This window comes from Theropithecus gelada, chromosome 14, assembly GCF_003255815.1.
Source record: "Theropithecus gelada isolate Dixy chromosome 14, Tgel_1.0, whole genome shotgun sequence".
Classification (NCBI taxonomy): Eukaryota; Metazoa; Chordata; class Mammalia; order Primates; family Cercopithecidae; genus Theropithecus; species Theropithecus gelada.
Window position 1 is genome coordinate 64,107,496 of NC_037682.1, and position 6,000 is coordinate 64,113,495.

General features: G+C 50.5%; 1 pseudogene across 1 annotated transcript; it reads right to left on the reverse strand.

The window, feature by feature from the left end:
- Nucleotides 1-3,387: 3,387 nt before the first annotated feature.
- On the reverse strand, nt 3,388-5,270 carry LOC112606180 (annotated as a pseudogene). Its single transcript, XR_003115607.1, has one exon. The product of XR_003115607.1 is annotated as a docking protein 1 pseudogene (transcript).
- Between the last annotated feature and the right edge of the window lie 730 nt (nt 5,271-6,000).

The following is a 6,000-nucleotide window of genomic DNA, read 5'->3' on the forward strand; positions in this document are numbered from 1 at the left end:
CAAACCGCCATTCCTCTTTCTGTCTCTATGATTTTGTGTTTTTTTTTTCAGACAGAGTCTTTCACTCCGTCACTCAGGCTGGAGTGCAGCAGCGAGATCATGGTGCAGTCTTGCCTTCCTTGGCTCAAGCGATCCTCCCACCTCAGCTTCCTGAGTAGCTGGGACTACACGTGCACACCACCATGCCTAGTTAATTTTTAAATCTTTTGTAGAGTTGGAGGTCTCACTATGTTGCCCAGGCTGGTCTCTGTTATTTTGACTAGGGACCTCGTATAAGTGGAATCACACAGTATTTGTCTGTTTACTTATTTATTTTTGAGATAGTCTTACTCTGTCACCATGGCTGCAGTGCAGAGGTGGGATCACAGCTCACTGCTGCCTTGACCTTCTGGGCTCAAGCGATTCTCCCGCCTCAGCCTCCCGGAGTATTGAGATTGCAGGAGTGAGCCTCCACACCCAGCCCAGTATTTGTCTTTTTGACTTATACTCCTTTTATATACCCCCTTTCCTTATCCATCCATCCATGGACATTTGGGTTGCTTCCACATTTTAGCTGTTGTGAATAATGCTGCTGTGAACATGGGTGTACACATATCTGCTTAAGATGTTTGTATCTGCTTTCAAATCTTTTCAATATATACCCAGAGGTGGAATTGCTGGATCATACAGTAATTCTCTTTTTGTTTTTCAAGGAACTGCCACAATGTTTTCCACAGAGGCTTTTCCATTTTCCATTCTCACCAGCAATGCACCAGTATTCTGATTTCGACACATCCTTGCCAACACTTGTTAATTTCTGTTTTTCTCAAATGACTTTTTGGGTCTAAACTTGTAGAGATTGAGACCTGCCAGCTCAGCTGCTTCAAAAGATTCTCCCTCCTGGTGTGAGAGGTGCACCTCTCCCCCTCAATAGATCCTCTACAGGGAGTACGAGGGATCTCAGAATTGGGAAATCAGATGGGGTAACTGCTCTCAGACCCTCCCATGGCTCTCCATTGCCCTCATGATCAAGTTCAAGCTCTTGCTGGCCGGCCATGTCCTCGATGCTAGCGCTCCAGCCTGCCTCCCCCTCATCTTGGCTTTCTTTGCAGCTGTCACACACTAATCTTTTAGTTCAGAGCTGTTCTCTCTGGCTGGAATGCCCACTTCATTCCCTGCCCTCCCATGCAAAACAAGCAAAAACAAACAAACCCAAGCCTGGTTGACTCCTGTTTATCCATTGGGTCTCAATTTGGATATCACTGCTTCCTGGAAGCCTTCCCTGATGCCGCTAGACTAGGTTGGGCATCCTTGCCATGTCCCACAGTAGTACTTCCTCTCTTTTGGTCACTCAAATGACCTTGTTGAAGTGTTTGCAATACAGTGCAAGGTCTTAGGGCAGAACTATGTCATCTTGTTTCTCACTCACTCCCCAGCCCTACCGTGGTGCCTAGCCCGTCACTCTGCATGTCATAGGTCCTCTCTTATCTGTTTGTCAAATGAATGGAATAGGCTACTCTGAAATCTTTGTGTTGGAAAATTCTGTCCTCGCTTCCAGGGAAGAAATTCTCATCCCCTGACTCCACTTTGCACTCTCTGAAGAGGGATCATCCTGCCCTCTTCATTTCCCCTCTCTCCAGGGACGGGAAACTTTTTCCCTTGTGGGTAGAGGTTTCTTCCAACCACTGCCTGGAAGAAAGTCCTTCCTCATCTGAGGAACCTGCAGGTGGCCATACTCCTTCCCCAGTGAAGCTGACCAGCACTAGGAGCAACTGAAGCTTGCATTCAGGGACAAGCAGAGATATGAGGGGAGGCAGAGTCCCAGTGCTGCCTAAGGCCCTGACTCCAACTGTCTCAGAGACCATGATCTAACCCTGTCATTTGTTTTTTTTTTCCCCCCCCTTTTTTCTTTTCTCTCTTTTCTTTTCTTTTCTTTCTTTCTTTCCTTCTTTCTTTCTTTCTCTCTTTCTTTCTTTCCTCTCTTTTTTTTTTTGAGACAGAGTCTTGCTCTGTTGCCCAGGCTGGAGTACAGAGGCATGATCTTGGCTCACTGCAACCCCTGCCTCCCAGGTTCAAATGATTCTCCTGTCTCAGTCTCCCGAGTAGCTGGGATTACAGGCGCCTGCCACCATGTCCAACTAATTTTTGTGTTTTTAGTAGAGATGGGGTTTCACCATGTTGGCCAGGCTGGTCTCGAACTCCTGACCTCAAGTGGTCTACCCATCTCAGCCTCCCAAAGTGCTGGGATTACAAGCATGAGCCACCATGCCCGGCTTAAGCCCTGTCATTTCTACAGTTTGGTCCTTGACTCAATAAATTCCCTTCTATCTAAACTACTTTTAGTTGGGCTTCTGACACTTGCTACCAATAGTTCTGATCAATACAATCTTTAAAGACTTAACACATTTATAGGTAATCAAACAAACGGTAGTGGTGATTAGAAGCTTTATTGTAAAATGCTACAGGGTCAGCTGGGCAGGAACTGACCTTTCCAGGCCTCAGGATGTGGAGTTGGGGTTTCTGTCCCTGCAGGCATCCGTTTGCATCTGCTGATCGGCATAGGAGCTGAGAAGCATTCCAAAGAAGTGTTTTAAACCATGTCCGCTATTGGGTTCAGACCTATATAGACAGGTCTTTCAGATGGCAGAGGTGAGGGAACTTTAGAAGCCAGCCTACACACATGTGCACGTGTGTGCGTGTGTGCGTGTGTGTGTGTGTGTGTGTGAGATAGGGGTAGGCAAAGGGGCTTCCTGAGAACTCACCATCAGAGAAGAAGGAGACAGGCAGAGTGGGAAGGACTCTGCAAGGGCCTCATACCAGAGCGACTGGTGGTTGAGAGTCTGATATGGGGAGCTCATCCTGACTAAGGCCTCCACCCCCAAAATGTGTGTACTCCTGGGGGAGCTAAAAATGCTCTGGCATGAAACATTGTCACTGCAATCTTGCTGCGAAGCCTCCTTGCAGAGCAGGACAGCTTCACTTCCAAGAATGATGACAAATTCTGGAGCCTGGTTGCTGGGTTCCAACTCTGGTTCCACCATTGATGAGCTGTGTGACTTAGGGTAAGTTATTCAACCTCTCTGTGCCTCAGTTTTCTCATCTGTAAACTAGTTTTTGTTTGTTTTTAAGAGACAGGATGTCTCTTTGTTGCCCAGGAGTGCAGTGGCATGATCACTGCATCCTCGAACTTCTGGGCTCAAGTGATCCTCCTGCCTCAGTCTCTCCAGTAGCTAGGACTACAGGCATAGGCCACCATGCCCAGCTTAAATTAGTTTATTTTATGATTAGATGAATTAAAGTACATAAAGTGTTGGAATAGTGCCTGGCACATTAAATAAATCAGTTATTTAACCACCACCACCACGACAACCCCTTCTCCCTCTTTTTAAATTTTTAAAAAAATTTTTATTTTTAAACCCAAGCTGACTTTAATAGGAATTTAAAAATTTTTAAATATATCTCTGGCAAAGAATAATGCAGGGGTAAGGATCTAGGCACAGTCTAACATCTCTCTGAGGCCTCCACACAGGCCCCTCAAACTGTACCCACTCTGACCATGCACCACCTTCCACAGACCTGGTCCCGCAGCTGTCCCTTCCTTTGGGGAAGTGGGGAAGGGATGGCTTTAGGGGGATGCAGAGTCCATCCCTCAGCCATGCCATCTGCCCCACTTCTTAGGACTTCCTGGGATTGACTGTCCTTCCCTTGACTCCCCCATCCCTCTGGTCCCCTGGTCTCACATGGCATGGCCCCTCCCACCCTCTGGCTTCTGCTGGTTCTAACCATTTTCTCTGATCCCTAGTGCCACCTCCCCATGGTCCTCCTCAGCAACTTCAGCCTCGCCCTCCTTCTCAGGTAGGGACCTCTGACTTGACCCCAGTCCTGTCAGTCCCTACTCTAGAGAGCCCACAGTCCCAGCTCCCTGAAGCCCCACTCTCCAGGACCTGGCTGTACAGAGCTGAGTTGTGGCTTTTGCTGCTACTGCCAGTTGCAGTACTAGGTTCAGGGAAGGCTGGGCCCTGGGACTTGGGAGCAGGGAGGGTCTTTGTGCTCTGGGTGGGTGGCACAGCATAGTCATCAGGCAGGGTTGTAGGGGAGCTCATAGCTCTCCTACTTCACCTGAGCTTGGCATCCCCACACATCCTTGGGCTCCTAAGGCAGATCATAAAGGCTCTGGGGAAGGGCTGGGACCAGGCCCTCAGGTTCAACATAGATGGGATCCTGTTTGGAGTCCATCAGCTTGGCCTTCAGCAACTGCTGCTGCTCATGTCCGTACAAGTCCCAATAGAGAGGTTTCTTCCATTGTACTCCCTCTCCTGCCCGAGCAAGGGTGCTGTCCAAGAGGTCTGAGTATAGGGAGTGCTGGGATGGGCCTAAAGCGATGCACAGGGAGTCTAAGGGCTCAGCATACAGGGCTGGGGGGCTGTCAAGAAGCCCTTGGGGGCCAGGTAGGGAAGGGAATTTCCCCTTTGCCACCTCCCCTTCTTGGGAGTCAGCTCTGAGAACATTCTGACCCTGTCTGGCCTTTCCCTGGGTCTTCTGCCAGTGGATGGCAGTCTCACCTGCCTGGAAGATGTCATTTCCCTGTGCTGTCTGGAAGGTGAAGGTTCCAGGGCCCAGGAGGCAGTGGCGCTGGCCTCAAAAGAGAACATGACCTTGTCCCGGCCATAGCAATGCAACAGAGTGTAGGGCCAGGACAGGACAGCTCCAGTATCTGACTCTGGGCCCCCATGGTTGGGAGAGTCACCCTCTCAGCCTCCAACCCTCAGCAAATAGAGGCATGCAGGCCACAGTGCTCAGCCGCCTCAGTCCTCTGCACCATTACCCAGAATTGGGATCCTTCCCAGGTGTGGCTGCACAAGGAGTTCTCCAGCATCTCCAGGGCAGAAAGCTCAGGTGGGTTGTTGATAGGTTCCAGAATCCAGCTGCCTTTCCGAAAGGGGTTTTGGCAGTGTCTGCATCCAGGCTGCACTGGACAGCACATCAACAGCCAGCAGGTGCTAGTGCTGTGCAGTGTCCAGGAGGAAGGCAGTGGCGCTGGGCTCAGGGGGGCTCTCCACAGCCACGGGGGCCAAACTCACACACTTCACCAGATGGATCACCTTGCAGTACAGGCAGCACGAGCTCCCTCAGCTGCTCCCAGAGCTCGACCCCTTATGGTCAAAGAACTTGAGCCACGCTACGCCACGGGGACTGGCCAGGTAGAGCACAGCCCAGGTCTTCCTCCACCTCTTGGTCCCAAAGTGCTCACTCTGCAAAAAGAGTGGCCCTTCCATCACAGCTCCATCCATGGCCCCCAGCGGTTCCTTCCCCGCTTCTCCCTCTTATCAAGTGACTGAGTACTATGGCACTGACAGATCCACACCAGACTCTGGCCAGGCTCCCTCTGATCTGTTACTCCTGACGCTTGCATATATAACCCAGACACGATGCACCACAGCATCACCTTTACCTGAAAGAGTTCAGAAGGCATCAGGGCCCTGCAGAATTACCCAGCCTGATGCCTTCATTTTTGCAGACGAAGAGACCAAGGCCCAGCGAGGGATCCCATAGAAAGAGTAAAAGTAAAACCAATGAGCATGTGTCAGAGGAGGAGTCCCCCACAGCAGGAACGGCACGTAAGAGGATTCTTGGGGACAGATACAGTGGGGACGGCCCTGGATCTTCTGCTTTGGTCCCTGCTATGACATTAACTTAGTCTGTGAGCTCAGGCAGTGGAAGCAGATGAGGAAGGACCCCTGTCCTGGAGAACTCTTTCTGCCAGTGTTCATTTGGAGAGTGGTATCCTGGGGATTCCCAGGTGCCACCACCTTATTCTTACTTCTGCCAGCAACACTGATCTTAGCCTCCCCTCAGAACTCTGAGCAAGAATGTCCTGGGCTCAGAGTGTGGCCACCGCGCTGGCTTCTTACTCCAGTGCACTCCTGTCAGCCCTCTGGGGGAGCACACAGAGTAGCAGCTCTTCCCTACCACCGAAATGCATCTTTGTACCCTCCAAAATGATGTCTTCAGTGTCATTGT